At 41.7% G+C, this 24,691-nt stretch overlaps 1 protein-coding gene and 1 long non-coding RNA gene across 2 annotated transcripts in view; one reads left to right on the top strand and one right to left on the bottom strand.

The window, feature by feature from the left end:
• Window positions 1-24,691, top strand: part of LOC150046523 (uncharacterized) — a 275,398-nt gene that overhangs the window by 238,687 nt on the left and 12,020 nt on the right. The gene's annotated exons all lie outside the window — the stretch shown is intronic.
• LOC150046526 (uncharacterized) lies at window positions 37-9,363 on the bottom strand. The gene is made up of 3 exons (XR_016539636.1): window positions 9,334-9,363; window positions 4,954-5,065; window positions 37-53 (listed from the first exon to the last, which is right to left on the bottom strand). It is a non-coding gene; the product is annotated as an uncharacterized LOC150046526 (long non-coding RNA).

Genomic DNA, 24,691 nt, shown 5'->3' on the forward strand with positions numbered 1-24,691 from the left:
ATGTAAGTCTTTGAGTGGAGTCTCTACTCTGTCTGTGTCTCTTCTTGCTTGATCTTGAAGAAAAAAAAAATAAAGACTATACATAGTGTAGAAGTCCTGGGATAGAACAGAAAGAGATTTGGGGGGGCTCTATATATTTCTTCATTAAAAAGAAAGTGTGGGCAGGGAGTTTGGCCTAGTGGTAGAGTGCTTGCCTAGCATGCATGGAGACCCGGGTTCGATTCCTTGGTACCACATACTTAGAAAAAAGCCAGAAATGGTGCTGAGGCTCAAGTGGTAGAGTTCTACCCTTGAGAAAAATCCAAGGACAGTCCTCAGGCCCTGAGCTGAAGCTCAGGATTTGCAAAAAAAAAAAAAAAAAAAAGTGTGTGTATGTGTGCCAGAACTGTGGCTTGAACTTAGGGCCTGAGCACTGTCCCTTACCCTTTTTACTCAGGCTTGGTTTTCTGCTTCTTGAGCCATAGCATCACTTCCAACTTTTTGGTGGTTAGATCTTTCTGTCTAGGCTATCTTCCAACTGTGATATTCTGATCTCAGCCTCCTGAGAGGCTAAGATTATTGGCATGAGCCACCAGGTCTACATTTAATGGAAGGGTAAACTGTGATCAAAGAATTATGCCTGTTTACACCTGGCCTAAGGGATTATTAGAAGCAGAGCTAGACTAATTGTCCATATTGCATTAATATTGCATAACATCTCTAAGAGGCAGCTGAGAGTATGCAGAAGAGTCTGCTCTACAATTCAGAGGGCTTTTCTGTAAAGGGTTATACAGAATGGCAGACTGGAGAGTGACAAGCTGAAATAACTTGGATGCCTTAGAAGTGGAGCCTGACGTAGGAAGATGGGACAGAGGAAAAGCTGATGAAGGATGTGGTCTCTTGGGTGAGGCTTAGCTGTGGTCTGACACATGGAGAAGGTTCTGGAGTGGCTGTCATACAGAACTACTCTGCCCTGTGGGCCTAGAAGTCAACCAGGAATTGGCTATGGGTTGCTGAGAGTACTTTTTTTCCAAGGACAAGGGACATTTTCAAGTGATTGATGGTCAGTCACCCTTCACAGCAAGTGAGATTGGGGCTCTGGCTGATTCAGGGATCTGAGCCTGGATCCCCCACAGAGTCTGTGGGACATATGGGGAGAAGATAAAGGGCTAACAGTGGGGAGAAAGAAGAGACAGGGAAAAGGGAATTTGGTCAGGGCAGGCTAACCAAATAGATTGAACTTTTTGGTGGTTGTACTCAAGTGGCTAAGTGCATCTCAATTTCACATATCCTTTAGTATGTCTCCTGCATTTCAGGTATAATAACAGGCAAAGACAGGGTCAGGGCAGCTGTGATTATATCCCCAGTACCTGGGCAGCTATCTGTGAGCACCATGCTGCCAAGAGCAGCCGTCTAGAACTTTCCCATTGTGGGTGGGGAGTAGTACTGATGGAGTATCAACAGGCTTGGTACTCCCATCTTCAAAGATTGGAGAACATTTCTTTCCATTTTCTTTGGTGTGTGAACTTCGGTTCCAGGTCATATGAATCCGTGGCAACGGGAATGTTAATTTATTTGCATGAACATGTCAACACTACTCTCAAAAACAAACGCTTATCACGTTGTGAAGAAAGCATTAATTCATCACTTTGGAAAGCAGTGTTTGACACATAATCTGTCACTTAGCATTTTACTGTTGAGAGAAATGCTAGGACAAACCCTGCTCAACCACCTTCCAGTAAAAGGAGGAAAGAAGACTCAGAGAAATGTAATAGGGAGTCAGTCTAATTCATGGCAGGAACCTTACATACCAGTCTTCTAGAAAAACAAGAAACTGGTAAGGCATGTATTGCTTAAGTACCAAAGCTTATGCTGGAAGCCACATATACCAAGCTAAGTAGGAGCCAGTGGTTGATGCTCTGGAAGGCACCCTGTACCAGGAAGAGCCAATCAAACCCTATAATTGGTGCTTGCTTCATTTGAAAACTTCGGAGGACAATGGGGAAAGAGGAGGGATCTACAAGGCACATACAATAAAATGGGCTTTTTACCAGAGCTTCAAGCTTTTAGGCATGAACTTGTAAATTCCATGTCAGGTTCTCCACTCACCCAAATATGCCATATAAAGAGATAAGTAATGATGGAATCAAAGAACTGAGATTTATTGAATGTAGCATGAGCGTACTGCAGGACAAAGAAAGGTAAGCACTTAGCCCATCTTCCCATGAAGATAATTACTTTAGGTTTAAGTAGAAGAGGAGGAATTGAGGCAGGGGCTGTTCATTGTCTCAGGATTAGTCAGGTGGGTCTTGTTACCATGGTAACCATACTGTCTAAGGGCAGTTTTGCCCTCTTTCACAGAATGTTCAGTTATGTTTTTCTGGATTCCAAGATGGCCACAAAGCAACTGCAGGAGACAATGACTTAGTACAAAGAACACAGATAATAAGTGAAGTAAGGATACCAAACTGTTATAGTCACCTTTTTACCCTTTTGATACTTGCAGGCTCAAGTGAGGGGGTCAGTGTTTTGGGTTAGTCTGACTTGCTTGGCTTGACTTGGCTTGGCTTAGTGTTAATTTGCTTTTTAAACCAAAAACAGTTTTAAGAACGTGCTATATTACCCTCAAGATTTGATGCATGAGGAATGAAGAATGGATAGGAAGGCCTAGTTTGATGGAGGGGAGAGGGATTGGAAAGAATTACATTTTCAGGAGACACTTAAGTTGATCTGAGCAGCCATCTGGGGGAATTGGTTATGGACTCTGGAGGAGAATTGGAGGTGAGTTCCGGGTTCAGAAACCAAGCTGAAAGCAGAAAAGTAAGAGAGAAAGGAATGGCAAGGTTGGAATTCCAAAAGCAGGTTGGACCAGCTGGTGTGATTTGAAGAGCAATGGTTATAACCTCTTAACAGGTAGAGTTGATAGTTACTAGATACCCTTTGGGCCATATGCTCAAAATTCACTTGCAGGATTATTTCTTTAGCATACTTACCCTTGCTTTTAGCAAGTGCTATTAAAAGTGTAATGCTTCTGAGTGAGATTAGTATAATCTAGAAGGTAATACCTTCAGGAAATTTGTTGACAGCTAAATGACAGCTAGCTGAAAAGAAGATCTGAAAGGAAAGAAAACAGAGGAGGCACCTAGGGGCCAGGGAGCTTGGTGCCAAGAAAGAAGAGATGCTGAAAGGGAAGGTTTTGAAATGTATGCCTGTGGCAGGCCCTGTCGGGAATGGTATGTACAGGCCAGATAGGAGGTCAGAAGGAATTTTATCTAGCCAACAGGCTGACTGGCAAGACTGAAAGGAAATCGTAAGTTCATTCTTTGCCTTCTGAAGTTTTTGATCATTGTAGTCTGTGAAGCAGACTAATAATGTACATGAGATAAACATTCAAAATTATTAACAAAAATGAAGTATGAGAATCCAAAAGGAGCCAGGTGTCCAGTGGGCTTCACAGTGGTGCTGCATACATGCAGATCCATGTAACCATTGATTGCTTTCTTCCCCTCCCCACAATCTCCATTGTCAGCAGCTGTCTGTCTACTCTGCTAAGCTACCTTCCCTTGCGCAATGGATTTGGGTATTGATCACCATTTAACTAATCCTCTGTCACCTCTTTCTGGTTCCTTCACGTAGTTCGACACTTACAAACATGTCACTCATAGAGAATTATGATCCTGTATATGTTTATGTATATTTTTATCTGTGAGGTTTAGCATCCACATATTGAAAAAAAATGTTGTGGCTTTGTCCTTCTAACCTGGCTAACTTCATTAATGTTCTCAAGTTCTATCCATTTCCCTACAAATAACCTAATTTCATTTACAGTTAACAAATGAATGGCAGGAAAGTAAAGCAGGTCATATCTGGGATATAGGAGAAACTGGAAATAAAGGGTGAAGGAGAGTGAATATGAGCAAAATCTTTTATGTACATGTGTGAAAATGGAATGACGAGATTGGTTTGGGAAGAAAGATTGATAGAGGGGGTGGGGTGAGTCTGATCCAGGTCCATGGAGGGTATATATGGAGATGCTAAAAGGAGATCCCCTGTGCGAGTGACTGAGGATGGACACAAACGATAGCAGCTGGGGCTTCTGCAGGGAAGGGAGGTTGCGGAAAGGAGGTAGGCAGCATGGGTTTTGTCTCCTTATGGAGGCAAAGTCCTCCAAATACTGAGCTAGTTCCTGAACCCCACCCCCACCCCGACCCCCACAATCCATCTCTTCTTCCATTGAAAAGATCTGTCCTAGGCAGGTTGGAGAGGCCTGTATCTGCTGTTGACTAAGGTAGATAAATACAAATTTCTTTGTAGAAAGGGATCAGTTTTCAGAACCATTCCTGTGTCTGTGAAAATCAGCAGTTTCTCAGAATAACCAAACAGAAATATAGCAGTCTCTTTGGGCTGACGTATTTTGCTCTGAAGGGAACACCATCTGTACAGATTGGGTCATGTCCTTTCATCTTCCCATTGGCCTCAGGAAGTGGAGGCCCGCTACTGAAACAAAGGAATTAAGGCTAGTCAAGGTGGTTCATGCCTATAATCCTAGCTACTCAGGAGGCTGAGATCTGAGGATTGAGGTTCAAAACCAGACTGGGCACAAAAATCTCTGAGACTCTTATTTCCAGTTAACCTCTAGAAGATGAGAAGCAGGGCTTGGCTCAAGGGTAGGTTGGTAGCCTTGAGCTGAAGAGCTCAGGGGCAATGCCCAGGCTGAGCTCAAGCAAGCCCCATGACCCACAAAGAAAGAAAGAAAAGAATGAATGAATTAGACCTATCACATTGATCCTAGAGAAGGGCAAACAGGGAAGGAATTTAAGCAAAGACATCTTGTCTATTTTTTTCTGCTTTCCCTTAAATTTAGTAATAACACTGTATTTGCTTTTAGGTGTACTGTCATGATGTGTGGCTCTAAAGCCAGACATCTCCCACTTTTCCTCACAGAAGTACAACCATTTATCTAGCCAGACTTACACCTTCAGGGTCATTGCATCTGTGTCAACCAGTCCTGGTGGAGCTTTTCTATCAGCGCTCTGGGTCCTGGTGTGCTTGTCTTTATTGGATGGCTATGTAATTGGTTACCAGTCTGGAGGTGACAGCAACAAAGTGATATTAAAAACAAAACAAAACAACTTATATGGGGCTGGGAGTGTAACCTAGCAGTAGAGTGCTTGCCTAGCATTCACAAAACCCTGGGTTCAAGTCCTTGGAATCACATATACAGAAAAGGCCAGAAGTGGTGCTGTATCTGCATTTGTTCACCCTTCCTTCCTGTCTTACTGTGCCTTCCTCCCCCCCTACCCCCCGCCCCAATAGTCCCCCTTAAAAAAGATCAAAAGCAAAAACCAACCCACCAGCACTAACAGCAACTAAAAACCTGTTTCTCTTTTCTGGAATTTGTTTCAATAAATAGTGTTTAAAATGGTCAGAGAAATTATGCCTTTGGATTCCTTTCCTAAGGGAACCTGCTGTTAGTCTGTGTCCTAGAGTCTTGTATCATATTCAGTTATATTTTACATCTTGCTTCCACATAGGAGAGAACACGTTCATCATTTGTCTCTCTGAGCCAGGCTTAACCTCACTTAGCATTATTTGTTCTAGGTCCCCCCACTTCCCTACAAATAACATAATCTTATTCTTTCTAGTGGATGAATAAAATTCCACTGTGTGTGTGTGTGTGTGTGTGTGTGTGTGTGTGTGTGTATGTGTGTATGTGTGTATGTGTGTATGTGTGTATGTGACATTTTATCGATACCTGTATCTGTTGTAGGGCACCTGACTTGTTTCCATAATGTACCTTTTGTCAATAGTGAGCACTAAACATGGATGTGAAAGTGTCACCTGTACTCTGACTTGTAATGTGGGTACATGCTCAGGAGTGGTGTATAGCTGTGTCATAGGGAAGTTCTGGGTGCTGTTTTTTTTGTTGTTGTTGGTCATGGTACTTGAAATTGGCCTGGGCGTTATCCCTGAACTCTTCAGCTTAAGGCTATACCCTACCCCTTGAGCCACAGTGCCAGTTCTGGTTTTCTGGTGTTTAATTGGAGATAAGAGTCTCACAGACTTGGACTTTCAGTGCTGGGGCTGGCTTTGAACCTTGGTCATCAGCTCTCAGCCTTCTGAATAACGAGGATTACAGGTGTGAGCCACTGTACCTGGCTTGCTTTTTACTTTTTGAGACAAGATTTACCTATCTAGTAGCCCAGGCTAGCTTCACAACTTATCGTCCTTGTACCTCAGCCTCCTGAATGTTGGGATTATGAGAGTGTGCCACCAGACCATGTAAGAGCTTTTTAAAATGATTCTTACTCTTTTAACTATTACCCCTAAAACTCTTCTTGAAGAAATGGGCATCTTTTTGAAATGTTAAAAATTTTAGACCAATATAGTTGTATTTTACTTTGTTTATATACTATAAACATTTAGTTAAATGTAATATGTTTTAATGAATTATAAATTATCTTTATGAAATTTTCAACCTAAGTCCCTTCCTTCTTTCAGTGTATAGATCCTTGGAATTCTGTTTCCTAACTTTCCTCAAAGCCTCTCTTAGACGCTGTTTCCGGCTGTAATGCCTATCTGTGACTTCCTTACATTCTTTGTAATCTAAATTGCTCGAAATTTTTTTTCATGAGCAGCATTTTTTTTTTTTGCAGAAGTGCAAAAGCAAAAGCGGACATTTATGTGTTGGGAGAACACAAAGAAAATCATCTTGGTCTCATTTACCAGAGAATAGTCATTGTTTGACAATTGATGTAATTGTGGTTCCTGGCTCCATGACAGCAGTCAGTACCATCCTGTTGGGATCCACCTGAGAGGACGTAGGTCATCTCACTGACTTGCATGACACCATATGCTGCCCCAGCTGAATCTTTGCACACTATGAAATAATTTCTTTTGACAGGATACCCACTGCTACAGCAGGTAGGCCAAACTGAGAGAAAACGGTAAATCAAATTAAGAATACAATAAGTAGTCAATTACAGTGTGCCTGCCACCAGATGCTGGCACTAATCTGTTCAGGACGTCTGCAGAGCATTTCTTTTTTTCGAAACAGCTTGCAGGTCACTTACCATGCTATTGGGGCATGGCCCCGGGGCCTCCTGGATACGCTTGCTCATGAAGTCTTTATGCCTTTCTCATGTGTCAAGTCTTGATTTTCACCATATTTTGAGACATGAACCTTAGCCTCAAAACCTACCAGTGCATAGGACTACAAATTGGCTTTCCTGCTCAGCCTGCTGGCCTTACGTATTAGTTTAATAACCATGTTTTTTTAAATGTTTAATATCCGACAGAAAGAGGCATTCACGTAGTTGAGAATGGGATTTTCAGACAATCCTGCCCATTCTCTGTCCCTGTTACTTTCCCTTCATCTTCCTCCTTTGCGGTCAATGAGCAAGCCATATCTGGACGTTGCCAGGTCAGGATGGGATTTTTGCAGATTTCTTGGAGTCCTCCTGAAACGGGCTTGCCACAGGCATTGCTAGCCCCTCTACCTTCAACACAGTGGATTTCTATGGCTCACAGAACACCGTGCTTTTTCCCGTTCCAACATGTGCAGAGGGCAGCCACACTCCTGGCCGCCTAACTCCCCTGCCTCCCACCTCTGTGCCCCACTTCTTAATTGGTGGAGTCTGCAGATGTGGGGAATGTGAGAGGTTAGAGTTCTTTGGACAGCTCCTTTTGGAGCTAGCTTGGGTTCTGAAGGAGGTCTAGCAATCTATGCTCTAAAAATGCCTACAGTTAATTGTTTCGGATCCAAGTTTAAGATCAGTTGCCTCAAACTTTAGAAAACACAGAGGAAGATGTCACGCATGCTTATATAACTATTGCCCATCTCCCAAAGAAAGATTATAAACTGTAGAGTTGGACCAGACCCAAGTTTGAATCCCAGCCCCCATCATTTAATAATCTGTGTGAGCTTAGACAAACACAATTTTACTTCTGTGAGCTTCAGTCTCGTCCTTTCTGAATCTGGAAAGTTTTGTCCAACCCCATAATGTTAAGAAATGTATGTGAAATAATAGTGTCTAGAATGTGTTTGGAGTACTTTCCATTGAATCTTAGTTTCCTGGCTTTCCATCTCCCTTTTCCAAACTCAACAAACACTAGAAAGAATTAGTGCAATCTGCATGAGGTGACATTCTTTGCCTTCTTGTCATATCCTCCTCCCAATGATCTTGTGATGCCACCATTGATTTTCACCCTAATTAGCAGCATTACATAAGACTTCATGATTGTCTGAGTCCTATGAGCCAGGCACAGATCCAGGCTGTGAATATGGGGCCTATGAAAGAGAGTTACTGAGGGGGTAAGATGTAAGATCAGACCACTTAGATCTAGTCAGTCCTTTCCAGAGCCAGCTCTGGTCATGTGCACTAAAAGTCCTCACAAGTAGTTATTTGGACAAACTTCATAGAATAGCACAATAATTTCCCCATTCTCTTCTACATAAAGGAGTTTCATTTTAATACCTGGACTCAGACTTCCATTATTACCTAAGGAAAAGCCAACATGTTCACCTCAGGACAAACATGTCCATATAGAATAATACTTGAGCAAAGCAGTAGCAACAATATCGGTGTCAGGGTTTTTAGCACTCTTTGCCTCCTGACCAGCAGGAAGGGCAAAGAGAACACGCCCCGACTAAGAGGAGACCGAGAAAGGATAGAGCCGGCTGGGCGCCTTCACCCAGCCCTCCCTTCTCCAGAGGGAAGACACAGATGCGCCAGGGAGAATGTCACAGCAGACTCGTTTAATGGGAAGATACCAGGGGCTAAAGTAAGAAGCAGGAATCTATTAACATAAAAGTAGGTAGGACAGGGGGAGGTAGGTGCGGTCAGAGAGGGTTCGAGGTAGCCTTATTTTATATCACAAACCACAGCCAAACCTCCCAAGCAGGAGACAGGCAGGTTGGATCTCCAAAACCAGGAAGTGAGCACTGGGCCACGAGGTAGGCCTTTTACCCTTGATGTGACATGCCCCACATATCGGAATGAATTGTTGGAGTTTAACATCATAATCTATTACAATTTGTTTCATTTTTTAACAGCTTCTTGAGGGAGACATAATTATTGTCATTCTACCAGGGAGTAAGCCAAAGTTCAGAGAGGTTAATGACTTGTGCAGGGTCATATAAATTGTGACTGTCTTCCTGACACTCTCCCCACAAGCTTTGATTTTAATTGCATGGCTGCTGTCGTAATTTTGAGGAGCAGTGGTAACATGATAAAAATACAAAGAGCCCCTTAAGATAGGTGGTATAGGATTGACTACTAAGGGACAGATACTCTGAGATGTATGGCCTACCATCAGGATCTAGAATAATGATTCTCAACTTCTACTTCCTACCTACTGCTTTCTTCATCTCCTCCCTCTCCATATTGGCTCCAGTACTGTCAATCCCTATTTTGTATATGTTAAAAGCTCTTGCTTAGGAATTAGGAGTGTTCCTTCCTCTGAAATTACCAGAGGATGTCATAGAAGCAGGCTTGTTTTGTAGGACAATCGGCATTGTTGTGAGGTAAAAATACGGGCTCCTAAACCTGGTGATCAGAGTCCAGCATTAACTTGTCTTCCCTTACATCAACAATTCCTAAGAAGCTCCTAAAATACCAACATGGCCGGTCACAGGACTGTGCTGGGACAGCAGACTTTTAGAACCTCTGTGTTTCTCCCTGTGCCAGCACACTTGGCCTTGTGGCTGAGCTCACTATGCTGATAGTCTAGGACCTACACAGACTCCTTTAGCCAGTGCTTGCCACTTGAGTGAAGCAGGGAGGACCCTAGGGGCTGTTGAATCCTTAGAATCCATGGTTTACAAAACAGGTGCTCCAGCATCACATAAAAAATTCTCAGCTCACCCCTCTGTAGCAGTGAACACTTGTTATGTATGAAGCTGATTCCAGGTGTGTCTCTGTAAACATGTCAGGGCAGGGAATAGCTGGCATAAATTATGTCTTCACTCGATCTTGTCATTCAGGAGGTGGCTCAGTGGGGCTGTTCGCTCAGTGGTAGAATGCATGCTTAGCATGTGTAAGGCCTTCAGTTTGATTCCCAGTCCCACCAAAAGAAAAACAAAAAGGAGTATAGCTCAGGAGCCTCTGGCTAACCAGGCATATTTTATAAGGAGATTTATGGGATGCCTGTCTGAGGATAACTGACCACTCCAGTCTGATTAGGAAATGACCCTTTTCCTTTTTTGTGCACATAAGCTACCCTGCTTTACTTCTTGATGTTTTCTGTTTCCCAGTGATCTACTAGCACTTATCTGGGCCAGACAGTTGCATTGTGTTCCCTGATTCTTGCACCTGATAGGGAACCCAGGGTCTCATATCTGGCATTTAAGTTATACTTGACTGACCCTCGACTGCTTAGGTGTCAATCCAGATAACGCACAGATTCTCCCTTGACCCTAGGGAGAACAAGGATATGTACCTGAGGTCTCATGTCCTAAGTGACTGAATTTATCCAAAGAATAACTTCCAGTTAGCCCATCATACCCAATCCTTGCTTCTCTTGTGGAAGAGACTCAGTCAAAATCATCAGTGTCTCCAAGGTTACTCTAGCAAAAACCCCTAATTCTTCATGCCCACTTCAGTTCAGCAGCAAGGTTCTTCAACTTTACACTCGGAACACACCTCAGAGGTTCTCGTCCTTCCCTACTGTCATTACATGCTACACCAAAGCTAGATCTTTCCCAACACATTTCTCAGATTATTTCTGTAGCCCTACTCCCCATTCCCAAACACTTAAATGACCACTAAAGAAAATCTAGATTTGGACTTGACCTCCACTTCTGCTTTTTCCTGTCTATTTCCCTCTGTTTTAGCAATCCCATCCGTGGATGTCTGTGGATATTTTGCTGTCATTACTTTGTATTCGGAACTTTCTTTTCTCAGAGGATCACATGACTACCTTTCTGTGCTCAAGCTGAAACTCAAAATCTTGCTTGTCCAAAGAAGCTGTACCCTGATAAATTATCAGAAGCTAGTTCTTTTTTTTTCCTTTTTGTCGGTTGTGAGACTTGAACTCTGGACCTGGTCATTGGACCAGAGCTGTTCAGCTCAAGGACACTGCCCTCCCTCTGAAGGCACAGTGCCACTTCCGGTTTTCTGGTGATTAATTGGAGATAAAGCATCGCACGTTCTTTGTAGTGGCCAAGCTGGCTTTGAACCTCGATCATCAGATCTCAGCCTCCTGAGTAGCTAGGATTACAGGCGTGAGCCACTGCACCCAGCTCAGAAGCTAGTTCTTATACCAACTAATAATATAATGTTGTCTAAGCCAGTTAGTTTATATTACTCTGTTGATTTTTTCCCCTTGTTTTGGCATGTGCCACCCCTTTACTATATGAGTAGTACACGCCTTTGTGCGTGTGTGTGTGTGTGTGTGTGTGTATGTGTATGTATGTATGTGTGTGCAGATGGTGGCAGGAATTGTGACCAATGCCATATCTATTTCTGTTAACTTGTTTTCTTTTGTTTTGTGGTGATATTGGGATTTGAACTCAAGGCCTTGCACTTTCAAGACTGACTGATACTCTTACCCTGAGCCATGCCTCTAGCTGGTTTTTGCACTGTTTATTTTTTAGACAGTTGTTAACTTCCAGCCAGGTCTGTGTCTTCTGCACCTCGGTCCTCCTATTTTTCGCATCCTACAGGGGTTAGAATAGCTTGTACACACAATACCATGTTGCTTCTACTGCTGGTGCTTCTTGCAGGTTTTCCTTCTGGAGCTGCCCTTGAACTCGATCCTCCTGATATTAGCATTCCCCATGGATGGGATGACAGGTAAGTGCCTTCATGCCTAGCTATTAGTTGAGAAGGAGTTTGGCCTTGAGCTGTGATTTTCTGATCTTGCTCTCCCATGCAGCTAAGATTACAAGGGGTGAGCCATCAGGGGTGGCTCTTGGTTTGTTTATAGTGGCTGTGGAGATGGGTCTTGACTCTTGTGGCACAAAACCCTAAGTGGACATCCTACTGAGGAATGGATTGTAAGTGTCATGTGAAAAGGGGGAGAGGAGGTTGAATCACAAATTGAATTGCTTAGAAAAGGAAAAATAACCTACTTAGTTTCAGTCAAGATCAGAATGAGTACCCATACAGACAGACTCACCATTACACCTGTGAAAACAGACAAATAATTGTGGAAATCTCCACTCCTGATTTGGAGAATGTCTCAAAACTGTGTTGTTGGTTATTCAACAACTAAACCTTGTACCCCACCTCAAAAGAGCATTGTCTGTAAATTTTACTAACACGGTCTTTCCTTTTATGTAAGTTCACTCCCTTTGCTTGTCCCCAGCATCAGAATCCCCACAGAACTCTGATCCTCGTGCACGATTGATTGGCATGACCTGGAGAATAACGAATATGCTCATTTCCTCTTGACTCCAATAATACTTCTTTCCTGAGCTCCACACATTTATGTTCATCTGCAAGGTGGATAGTAAAGTTAACAACTTCAATAGGCAAATGTACCATACAATGAATTTTATATACATGAAGAGTAAAAGATGATACAGTTGGCATCTACATAGCTGAAAGGCTGTCCATCAAGATAAAGGACGTGGTCCTCACCTCCAAAAGGTTCCTTGGCCTACTTGTGATTCCTTCTCCTCTTCCTTCACATTTCCAGATACACACTGATCTGCTCTTTATTATGGTATGAAGTGAAGCTTTTAGTGTGTAGTCTGTTATGTGGCTTCTTTTAACATCACTGTCTTGAGACACATCCTTTTTACTTCCAAGTATTACTGTATTCCATTGTCTGGATATACCAGTTGGTTTATCCAATCACTTGTTGATAGACATTTGAGTTATTTCTAGTTTATACTATTATAACCAAAAGTACTAAGATTTCTTTATAAATATTTATACAATTTTACTTCACTAGAATAAATACCTAGATATGAAATGATTAACTCTAAGATTGCTTTATAAAAGGCTTGTGGCAATTTGACCCTTCACTCCTCAATGTGTAAGAGTTCAGTGACTCTATATTCTTGCCAAATTTGGTACAATCAGTCTTCTTAATTTCAGCCATTAAATTCCAGACATTATTATATCTTAACATGATTCATTACTGCCTCCTGCCCGGGGGCAGTTGTCTTCTATACCTTGTCTCCATGCTATACTTCAAATGTCTGCTCAGGTCTCAGATGTATTCCCAGAGTTTATATTACCCAAAGAATCTTTCACCTCCCACTGCATCCTACAGTCATACATAGAAACAGGTGTACCTGATAGGTGTGGGCTACACTGTACTATCTTTAAAAAAAAAAAGCATCACTTTTAATACATTGGAATTCATAACAAATGATGTTAAAAGTTTCACCTTCTTAAAGAACAGTGAGTTATGTTGCTGTTTAAGCTAAAATTTAAAACAAGCTTTCTCTTTCAAATAGCTTCTGTTTCTTTAATAATTTCTGCCCTTCATGCAAGTACCATTTGTAGTAAAATATAGCCTTCATATTTCTGTGAAAGAAACCAAAAGAGAGAACTAACAAGAAATGCCTGCAAATGATGTTTCCATTAAATTTCCATTCTTTTCAACTTTCAGACGTACAATTTAAGTACTTACAACCTGGGGGAAAGAATTCTAGAATTGGCCAGCCCCAGTTTTTGGTAAGAATTAAGACTGTTTTCCAGATGCCCCAAAACCTTAACAAAAGCTTTGTAACTGGAGGAACACTCACTCCCAATTGGGACTCTAATACAAGCCATATATGCAATGTAAGGTAGATGGAGCAGAATGAAGATTGTTTTGTGTTTATCTTTCTCTTTGCTAAGTTAGGTAGCATTAGGAGCTGATACATTTAACTGTTTGTTCATTAGCACAGATAAAACCCTATCTATGTTAGCTGTCTGCCTCATCTAGCTGCTGTGAAAGCACAGATGGAGTTTGAATATCCCCATCTCAGTAGGACTCCCTACTCAGCCCTCCTCCCAGGGGTAATTTGCTTGTGACTTAGCTCTTTTGCTTGCCAGTCTGGTGCTCTCTTTTATCTAGAGAGCTCTGCAGTTCTGCCCTTTGTGCTTTCAAGGAGAAATGGATCTGAGTCTTATCTATTGGTTGGTGTCTGCATTCTGAAGGAATTGGGAAAAAATCCCCCACAAGCCACTTTGGTTGTTGTTTGTTGTTGTAGTACTTGGTTTTGAACTCAAGGCATCTGGGAAGCAGATAGATGCTTTACCACTAGAACCCCCTGTGATGTTTTTTGTGGTGTTTATTTCTCAGATAATGTCTTGATTCCTGTCCAAGCGTAAATGTGGGCTGAGAATTTCTTATTCAACTGTTTTGGGCATCCCCATCATAGCTAGGATGACTTCTGCATCCAGTTCTCATTTGAAAAGGGTCTCATGAGTGTCTCAACCCTAACAGGTCTCAAACCATGATCCTCCTAATCTTAGCCTCTCAAACAGCTAGAATTACAGTCATGAGCCACCGGTACTCTGAAAACCAGCTGTTCTTGATATCAGTGAAACAGAATGCTTGATTCAAGCCTAAAGGCTAGACATCTTTAAGACCATTCCTACAAAGTCAGAGGAAGAAGATGGGGCTAGAGCTCATAAGGTGAGAGGACTTGCTAACAATTAGTGACCCATCCTCTTCTGCAGTGTGCGTGCGTGCGTGTGTGTGTGTGTGTGTGTGCGCGTGTGTATATGTGGTGTATATGTGTGTGTATGACTGAGTCAATGACCTGTGGACTGACAGGGCTTGGAGAAGCAGCTGTAAGAGTGGAGCCTGCATGCTTCCTGCAGCAGTGAGCATCTCCTTCATCCACATGAGGCTTCAAGTACCGCGCTGGACGTGCTTAGGGCAATAGTTTGTAAGCCAAAGGAAGGAAATGATTCTATGTTTTATCTTGGAAAGGAAGTGAAGGTCCCTAGAGTAAGATCCCATAATCAACCCACAAGTGTTTGTATTCTTTTTTGTGTAATTTAAAATTTTATTGTCTTTAACTAGTTTGTACAGAGGAGTTTCAATTCTACTGTGTCCGATTATGTGTACACTGTGTCTTGACCAATGGATATTTTTCAGTGCATGCTCACATGAACATGACTGGGCATACACACACACACATACACACACACTCTCATGCATGCACACTAGAAGGATCACTCCTGATGCAACTTGAAGTTTACTAGTTGTCATAACTGTTATTTCAACGTTAAACAAACAGACCAGGAGATGGGTTATGAAGATGATAAAGTACATGTGTTCAAAATTCTTGTCTTTTAATTGGAAAGGAAACATTCAACAGCAGAAAGTTATGGACAATTATGGAGTGCTAGTCCTTCCCTTTTTTCTTTTGTAATCATTACATTGCTTTTACCCCACTGCTCATGTCCTATACCCTGCACTGCATTTCAGGATATAAATTCAAAGGTTCCCAATTAGAGGCTCTGTTTTGAGCTATCTCTCCTCATTTTCTGTATCTCTCACCAGCTAAAATTAGCCTTCCTGCCTGGGATCTGGAGTTAACACCCTGTACCCTGCTCCAGCCTTGAATTAGATACCAGAAACACCTTTTCAGGCTGGTTCCAGGGTGCACATTGATGTATTGTGCTGGGGGCATCAATATGATGTTCAGTGATGCAGAGTTGTTTCTATTCCAAGGGATACATTTGACTGTTTATAGAGCAGAAAGAAACAGCCTAATCTTCACCTGCTGACTCAACAAGCATGGGTGCGATGCTTCTAGCTGCGTGGCACTGATGTATGTGAGCAGTGATCAGCTGACTATGTGTTGCTTCTAGCAGGTAGGACCTGACTAGAACTTAGATCCCCAGGTAGTCTTTTCATTGGATCCAGCCACAAAAAGAACTTTTCACAGCTGAGTAAAGGCATAAGAGATTTACTAATATGATGTATCGAGGTTACTATGTCCTATTTGGGGGAGAATCTCTAATCATTCTCTGACCCTCTCACATTAACTTGTAAGATATGCACCAAGAAGTATTTCCTAAGTGCAAAAAGAACTCAGATCAGTCTAGGGAAGAATTTAAATGGGTTAGTTAAGATTTTCTTTTAAAGTTAAAGAAAAATGAGAATGGTTATACGATTTTTTTTGTCTTTACATTAGACACTTTGATAGTAAAAGTTGGTGCTTTCTGATGATTCACTAGGACTCATATAACCATTGACATTCTTAGCCAAGCAAGGATGTTTCACCCTTGAGCTATCCCAAGTCAATTTGGCCTTTGCAGTAAATGGATTTCACTGATCCACATACCAAGAAGTGCAGTCTGCCACTCCGTCTTATCCTATGGCTGTGTCTTCTTGGGGTTGTAGGATGGATGCAATTAATATACTCCCCTTAAAAAAATCATCAAACCGTATTTTCCCACTGTTCTAAGCAAGAAAAGCCTGGTTAAGAAACTTCGATCATCTGCCCACTACTGTATAGGTGATGCAGCTGAGGATATGGAATGCTTTAGTTGGCTTTAGCCCAGGAGAGCTCAGTTAATGGAGTTGTGAGTGGATCAGTTTCTCAAACACACTTTGGAAAATTTGGATGTGCCTTTTTTTTACCCATTAAAATCTGGATAATGTTCAAACATAAGAGGGTATCAGGAATGGTGGTACTTATTTATAACCCCAGCACTCAGGAGATTGAAGTACAACGATGGAGAGTTTAAGTCAGTCTGATCTAAATAGTGAATTCCAGGACAACTTAATCTATACAATAAGACTAAAAAAAAAGTCTGTCACTGGTGGCTCACTCCTGTAATCCTCACTACTCAGGAGACTAAGATATGAGGATTGTGGTTCAAAGCTAGCCTAGGCAGTTATGTAACAGAAAGCTAGATGTCGTAGAGGTGTGATTCAAATGCTAGAGTACCAGCTTTGAATGAAAAAGCCACGTGAGAATATGGGGCACTGAGTTCAAACACACACCCACACCGGAAGAGGGGTAAATACTGAATATGTCTGCTCTATCAAAGCATACCTGAAACTTAATTAAATGACTTATTGAATGCTGTGAGAGTTAAGAGAAGACACTGGTATTCAGTTTCCTCTGGTCAACCCAGGGTTTTTCCTTTAGTCCTCGTGTGCGCATGGCCAGCATGTTTAACCTAAATTCCATTTCTCCAGACTAGATAGAGATTGAGGATCATAGATTAAACAAGATATTGTAGCTAACATGATTATGAAAGCATCATGAGTGTGTAATAATTGTTTACTAAATGTTAGAATCCCCTGTAACATGCAATAAAATTGTTGTAAATTTAGGGATTATAACATGATACAGGTTCTTCCCTCCCTCCCTCCCTCCCTCCCCTCCCTCCCCTCCCTCCCCTCCCTCCCCTCCCTCCCCTCCCTCCCCTCCCTCCCCTCTCTCCCTTCCTTCCTTCCTCTCCATGGTTCAGTTTCTCTATCCTGGCTCAGTAAGTTCCTTCTCAAAGCAGGCCAGAAAACTAGATTTTCTTTTCTTTTGAATCATGTCATAGAAAAATCTAATCTTTCTCTCTTAGAGCTGGCTATAAGGAAATTCTTTTATGTAGGGACTTTATCTGATGGTTCAGAAGACTTCCTGGAGGGAAAAAACACTGCTCAGACAGGCCCTGGAGAATGCCCAGAGCAGTCTACTAGAAGTTGATATAGTGAGGTCTCTTTAAAAAAACCCTAAGGACAGGGTTTGTGAACATCGAGATATCTGAGATATTTGAACCTATGATGCCTCACAGGAAGGCAAATGAGAAGTCAACCAAAGCCTTGAAGGTTGAATGCCTCCAAATTCACAGAATTTGACCTCCAGTGCTTACCTGTTCTCTGAACTTGACTCTAGGTATCTCATTATCTGGCTAATGGTTTATTTTGTTTATAATTTTTTGAAAATATAATTATATTGTTATTATTAAGGTGTTGTATCACAGGAGTTACTGTATTACAAGTCAGGTAATGAGTCTTTTTCTTTCATTTTTGGACAGTATCATCCCTATTTCTCTTTCTCCCATTTTCACCCTCATATACTGCCTATAAGTTATATAGTTCAAGCATGATTGCATTTGTTCACCCTTCCACCAGCTCTCTTTCTGTGATCCCCTAGAAATATTATACCCAAAAGCAAAAACAAAAAGTAAGAACAACAAAAAGAAAACCCATGTTTCCATTTCCTGGAATTTCTTTTTTGTGTGTTAAATGTTCAGAGAAGTTATACCTTTAGATTCCCCCGCCATGGGTATTCTCCTGTAGTCTGTGTGTGGACATCTATAGTCCTGTATAGTTACGTCCTGTGATACTTTATATGTAGCTTCCACATATGAGAGAAAATGTGCCATTTGGCTTACCTCACTTCATGTGATTTGTTCTAGGTATATGCATGTTCCTGCAAATGACAAAGCTGGATCCAGTCATCTACTGGAAGGGATCTGGGCTGTTTCCATCACTTGGCTATTGGGAATAGTACAGCATTGCGCGTGGATATGCAGTGCAAACGTGCTCACTGTGTTCTGATTAGTAATCATCTGGGTAGATGCTCAAGAATGGTGTGGCTGGATTATAGACAACATAGTTCTGTGTTTACTTAGGTGCTGTCCTTTTATCTTTTTCACCCAAGGCTGGAACTCTGCCCTTTGAACCCCAGTTCTACTTCTGGAATTTTACTGATTAATTGGACTTAATAGTCTGTGGATTTGTCTTCCCAGATTGGCTTTGAACCACAATCTTCAGTCTTCCCAGGCTGGCTCTGAACCACAGTCTTCAGATCTTGTCATCCTGAGTGGCTGGATTACAGACATGAGCTACTGGCACCCAGCTGGCAGTTTATTTTTAATCCTTTAACATGTCTTTTTAAAATAAGTGCTGGCTGTTTATTTTTAATTCTTTAACATGTCTTTTAAAATAAGTGTGCTTTATACACTACAGTGTTTTCCTGAGTTCTGTGACTAGTTCTAGCAATTAATAGAACAGAAGGAGTGCATTGTAGAATCCCAATTTGTAACTGGCTTGTCAAAAGATCCAGAAGCCCAGACTTGTGACAGAGTGTGAAGTGGAGGCGGTTTGGGCAATGGAATCCTCATTCTGTAAAACAGATTCCCTGTTTGAATAGATATTCTGATATAAGATCTAGACAGATGGAATGAATCAGACAGACTTAGAGGACACTACAGGATGGTTTACTGGAAGGGAGAAGTTCCCACAGCTTTTGAGGTCAAGAAGACTCGTGTGTTGACTGTGGTATGACAGTGAAGGAGAAACAAGCTAATATATATAATCAACAGTACAGAAATTCAGTGCTTTTTTTGCTAGTGGGGTAAAAGAAGGCAGGCATAGAATAAGAGGAAGAACCAGGGTAAGATCTGCAGTGGGAGAGAAGAATGAGAAAGAAGAAATAGAGGAGTAAAGTTGTCTTTCAGAAAATAGAAAATGCTTCCATTTACAGTGAGTCTACCTTTCTTAAACATTATACCAGTCTAACTTAGCAGAATTTTCCAATATCTCATGGTCAAGAAATTCTCCCTTATATTCAAGATAAATCCCCTGGGTTGTCATTTTATATCATCACACAGAGGAAAACATGTGCAAAAGTTTTTGAGACATCGAAAGCTGAAATGGAGCTTTTGAGGTGCTGCAGAGGAAAAGTGACAGGGCTTAGTGACATCCATTTCTTAGTGACAGGAGAAAAGGGTAGTGTCAGATGCAGGTCTGAGATAGTGCAGGTGAAAGGCGAGGGAGACAATGGTATCTGTGAATAGAGAAGAAAAGGTTGGTCCTTTGGATAAGAAGTTGGATTTATAAATATGAGGTGGCATTACTAGGGCTTTAAGAGGAAAATCAAAATGGTGCCAGAATAGTAAAGAAGACTTTTTCTCTTCCTGTCTGTCTTCAACTAGATAAGTCAGAAGCTAAAAAGAGGAGAGAATGATAATAACATTCAGCAGCCTGTATCCATTGTGGTAAAGTTTATCCATTACTTTTTCGTGTGTGTGTGTGTGTGTGTGTGTGTGTGAGAGAGAGAGAGAGAGAGAGAGAGAGAGAGAGAGAGAGAGAGAGAGAGAGAGAGAGAGAGAGAGAGAGAGAGAGAGAGAGAGGATGGTGGTAGAGGTTGGCTGTCTTTGCTTCCAGGGGTTTTGTAACAAAAGCAGTTCTATCACAGACACTGATAAGCAACTGACTCCTTACTAGCACCTATGAATTAACTAAAAGCAGAGAGAAACCCAGCATCCCTGAGTTGGTTCTGTATCCATGCTTTGCTCTGAGCTTTCCTCTCTGCTGTCACCTTGCAGTCAGTCAAGAGTCCAGCCAAGGGCAGGATTTATCTGTAGTATTTCAGCAAGGGGAAGGTAAGAAAATGGCCCCCAAGGAAGGGGCCTTGCTTATCCTGACAGGGATAACCATTTCTTTGAAACTCCTCCCCAAACAAGAAGTGGTATAAAGGTCTACTAGTCCATCCTTGTGAATGCATGCCTTTAGCTCCCTGGCCAAACAGCCCCTTTATTAACTTCTTCCTAAGGGTGTTTGGAGTTTGTAACAAACCTTCTTTTGCTGCCCCCCACCACTAGAGTTTCCTTATTTGATTTGTTGGCTGGCCCTGAGGTGTAGAATTCCTTGAGTTTGGGTCTCAGGCCTAAAAATAGGATGTTAGTACTTTTTTTTCACTGTACATCAGTGAAATTGCAGTCTAGTAGCTCACAGCTATAATCCCGGCTACTTGGGAGACGGAGATTAGGAAGATTAAGGTTAGAGGTTGATCTTGGAGAAAAGGTAAGATCCTTTCTCAACAAATACATCGAGTACCATGTATGCCTGTGACCATAGCTAAGTGGAAGATGGTTATATAGGAGGCACAGGAAAGAGGATCACAATCTGAGGGCCTGCTGTGAACAAGGACATATCAGATATATTTTCATTACATAAAATTACTTGAAGGTTTTATAAGTAGTTTCATTTGATATCCCCTCAGTAGCTGGAAATCTTTTTGTATCAGAAGTAATAAAAAAAAATAAGATTCTGCCTCTGAAAGTTGTACCTGGATTTTGGAGGTAAAAATTAAAAGTGTAAAGAGGAACTCGATTCCACTAGAAAGACCAACTACAAAAACAATGTTTTTATTTTCGTTCTAATAACACACTTTGTGTAACCAGGTGTATGCTCGTCTTATATAAATATTGTGCCTTTATTTTCAATTGAGGGCAAACAACATGCTTTTTCTTTTTGCAAATAGTGCAGAAAAAGATTCTTGGCAAAAGAAGGAAGGGAGGAAGGGAGGGAAAAAAGAAAAGGAAGGAAGGAAAGGAAGGAAGGAAGGAACCAAGGAACCAAGGAACCAAGGAACCCATTAGCCTTGAGAAATATATTGCAGATACTGGAGTTTGTTCATGAGAGATTTTGCAATGTTTTGTACATGATGTCAAGTTAGGGACACAGTAAAGTTACATTTTGTTCTTTCAATACATCATCCCCTAAATTTATTAAGATGTTTAAGAATTTAATTCTTGTTTAGTCATTTGACCTACCACTGTCCAGTAGTCTCAATTATTTAAGATCTTAAACTGACACTTAATATGTATGTAAATGAAAGCACCCTCACGTAATACAGGTATCTTCCTAAGTGCCAATTATATGCCTCAACATTCCCTTCAATTTGAATGTGTTAGTAAGAATCTAATTACCCTGGTTTATAGCTGATGGAATTACAGAAGGAGAAGATCTCTCTTCTCCATACTTATTAGACCTTAATAAGGGTTCCTTGGCAATCTGTTGCTATTCAATTACCAAGTAATAACTGTCTTAATGAATCTAATTGAAATGCTTATTTCAAACTCCTAGTACACCAAAAAGGAGGCTTCAGTTGGGAGCTTCCCCTGAATGAAGGGTGCCTGACTTGTTTATTCAGGAAGAAGTGACCTTAGCGGGGAGTGGCTCACGTTAGTGAGAGTACCCCACCCCCAGAACATCAAGGACATTCATGATTCTGTCCGTTACATACCACAAAACAGTCGTCCTTGCCTGTGACCTGGCTGCTCAACCCATGCGTGCGTGTGCACTCACACAATCGTTCCACCCGCCTTCTCCCCTCACAGTGCAAACTTGCCTCGCTCCCTTCATGTGGGGAAAAGGAAGCATTGGAAATACCTGTCATTAGTATATTCAGGATCTTCACTACGTAACTAATCTCCACAAACTTCTGGACGTAGGCTTATCTACTGGCCCCATTTAACAGCTTTGGAAACTTGATATAGTTTGTTCTTTGGAGGAGCCCAAATTCCGATAACCAATAGGTTCATAAATGGTTGTTGAGGTCCTGACTCTGGAGTTTATCACCCAGGTGTAGAAACTCACCATAAAAAGGGTTGAAAGAACATTAGTGTCCAGTTGTTAAAAAAAAAAATCTTGTTACCAGGCCAGGAGTTTAGCCTAGCGGTAGAGTACTTGCCTAGCATGCATGAAAACCTGGGTTCGATTCCTCGGTACCACATACATAGAAAAACTAAAGCCAGAAGTGTTGAGGCTCAAGTGGTAGAGCTCTAGCCTTGAGAAAGTCTAAGCACAGTGCTCAGGCCCTGAGCTCAAGCCCAGGACTGGCCCAAATATTATTGTTACCATACAAACTGAGTCTTAGAACTTACAATTCCACATCTTTTTGCTTCATCCTCCCCAACGCTAGGGTTACAGGCATGTCTAACCAGTCCTGGGCGCTTTGAACTAAACTATGCTGCGTTATCTAAAAAGACTAAAACACTGGCAAAGGACATGCTTCTTGAGCAGCAAGCTCTTTCACTGGATGGAGGAAAGATGGGTGTCTGAAGTAGACTCAGCTAGAGGTTACTACAGGTGGTCTTCTGAGTCCTGCTACCAGGAAATGTTGCCTAAGACAACCTTTGACACACAAGCAGTCCCGCACCTGTCAAGGATTTTGTCACCCTTGTTCCCTCCCTAAGCTCAGAGGCTCCAGTCACCTACTGCTTTGTGGCATGATCTGGCCCTTTCTTCAAAGCTTTTTTTTTTTTTTTCCACAGCCCTGGGCTTTGAACTCGAGGCCTCGGTGTTAGCATTCTACCCTACTGCTCAGATGACAGCACCACATCAGGTGTTTGTTTTTTTATGATTAGTAGGAGATAGGAATCTCACAGACTCCTGTGCAAGCTGGCCTCTAACCATGATCCCAAGAGCTTAGCCTCCTGAGCAGGGGGGGTTACAGGTGTGAGCCACCAGTGCCCAAGTGCCTTGAAGCTTCTGTTTTGTTTGTGGCAAACCAGAAAACATAACTATCCAATAACGAGTCTATCAGGAGACCCCAAATCTCCTGACATCAGGGAGGATTACCTGGGCTTATAGCCTGCAACTCAGGTGTATCCTGCAGGTGACTCTTCCTCCTGGTCACCACCAGTCCCCGGGGGAGGGAGGGCAGTGGGTACATCTAGGCTCACTCAGCTTTCCCATTGCATGGGATCTTTGCTTGTCAAGGTATTCTCCTGAGCCTGTTTTCTTCAGCTTGACTCCCTTTTGTGGGGAGGGGGGCTGTTGTGGGGTTTAAACTCTGGGCCTGGGCGCTGATCTCTTCAGCACAAGGCTACCACTCTACCTTTGAGCCACAGTGCCACTTCCCATTTTCTAGAGATTACTTGGAGATAAGAGTCTCACAGCTTTGTAGAGCTGGGGCTGGCTTTGAACTGTGATCCTCAGATCTCAGCCTCCTGAATAGCTAGGACTACAGACGTGAGCCACCATGCCGGCTTAGCTTGAGACCAGTGATTCCCCGAGTCTGGCTTGCCATTTGAAAAAAAAAATAACCCATGGCCCGCGGTTACGTGCTCCCATTTTGTTACTGCAACATTCTCTCTTTCCTCATTCCTGAATCTCCAGCTATTAGTCACTCACTATATTCTTATTTGAGTAATTAAGGGGTTAAATTACTAAATAAGCAATCCTGCCTTGTGAGCATTGAGAAGTGATAGGAGAAACAAAGCTCTCTCCTTATGCTTGATAGGCTTGGTATAGAAGGCTTAAGGAGGTTGGTTGGGTTCTATCATTTATTACCTTTTTTGCCACTGGGAAGGATTGAAGCATTTTAAATAATCAGGGAGTAAGTTAGTGATCAAGGCTGTTTTAGAAAGATCATTGTGATGGTTGTGTAGAAGACAGATGGCTGTGGTAATAAATTTGATACATGCCTAAGCATTTGTTGTTTTGTAAGAGCAACAATGGAAAGAAACATCACTGAGCAAAGGCTTTGAAATTCAAACACAAGCACAACTATCTCCATTCCATTGTTTATTAATAGAAATAAACATTTTACCCACTTTATATCGTCTAAGGGTACTGTACAGTTTTAGAAGACAGGGTATCCTCAGGAGAAAAGAATGAGCCAAATATGCTCAATCATTTCAGGAAAGTACAGTGTCATTAGAAACTCTCAGATCCTTAATGAAAAACAAGACTATCCTCAAAGAGAGATGTTTACATTTTCATTTTTAGCATCTTACCTTTAGGAAAGAGAATTCTTTGATTTTAGCAGCCCTTGACATGTTAGATGTCAAATTATATGATTTTGTGGCCACAGTAAGATTCAAAAAGTTACACCTGTAAAAGATTGTATTTCTGCATTTAGAATGCTCTTAGAACTGACTAAATGATGTTAGTTTGTAGCTGTCAATGACTTGATTTCATCTTCTGATGCTTTTTGTACTTCTAAGGCCATCTAAACAGCTTTTTTGTTGTTGTTACCATGTCACCATATGTGTCCTCTAGTCCTTGA

Source organism: Megascapheus bottae, chromosome 25, assembly GCF_031878675.1.
Source record: "Megascapheus bottae isolate mThoBot1 chromosome 25, mThoBot2.hap1, whole genome shotgun sequence".
NCBI classification, from domain to species: Eukaryota; Metazoa; Chordata; class Mammalia; order Rodentia; family Geomyidae; genus Megascapheus; species Megascapheus bottae.